Below are 1,076 nucleotides of genomic sequence, written 5' to 3' on the forward strand. Positions count from 1 at the left end.
CCCAAACCCAAACCCAAACCCAAACCCAAACCCAAACCCAAACCCAAACCCAAACCCAAACCCAAACCCAAACCCAAACCCAAACCCAAACCCAAACCCAAACCCAACCCCAACCCAAACCCAAACCCAAACCCAAACCCAAACCCAAACCCAAACCCAAACCCAAACCCAAACCCAAACCCAAACCCAAACCCAAACCCAAACCCAAACCCAAACCCAAACCCAAACCCAAACCCAAACCCAAACCCAAACCCAAACCCAAACCCAAACCCAAACCCAAACCCAAACCCAAACCCAAACCCAAACCCAAACCCACGACTAAGGTCAGACCCAACATTTTGACTTTTATTCATCTTAATTAATTATCTCAATAAATACTCATTATAAATCAATATATTATATATCAATATACTCCAAATTGAATATATAATCATAATATAACATAATATTACATCGTTATAATGACTTATTTAAGTTAATTTCATATAATAGATTAGACAATTTTAATATCAATGAAAACATTTCAAAATCAATTCAAATCAATATATCACATTATAAATCATGTTTATAACAATACATATCAATTTCAAATACTTTGGTATCATTTCAGGATATTTACTATTCAACTTGTCAACGGACCCATTCTAACATTGAAGATAGAAATCTGTTCCACTTCAATTCACTTCCAATACATCTGTACATGATAATTAAATATATTAATATCATTTTGACATTCATCCATATCATACATGGTACATGGCTGATCCACTTGATACCTACAGGGTTGTGACAATGACATCTACTATACAGATCATCATGAAATTGATACAGCACCTTACCAATGATGAATAAACACCACTGTATCAGTTTCATGACAATTTGAAATCATTCAACATGTCAGGAGTGTAATCATGAGAATAATGAATGTCAAGATAATGAAATCATATTAATTTTAAAATCTTTCAATTATAATATCATTTATAGATCAATTAATCATGGTATTTCAATAATTGGTATTGAATTTCATATCAATTCATTCAAACCTTAATGACCTAACCTTAGATGACCAAGTCAAT

Source organism: Naegleria gruberi (genome assembly GCF_000004985.1).
Source record: "Naegleria gruberi genomic scaffold NAEGRscaffold_21, whole genome shotgun sequence".
Classification (NCBI taxonomy): Eukaryota; Heterolobosea; class Eutetramitea; order Acrasida; family Naegleriidae; genus Naegleria; species Naegleria gruberi.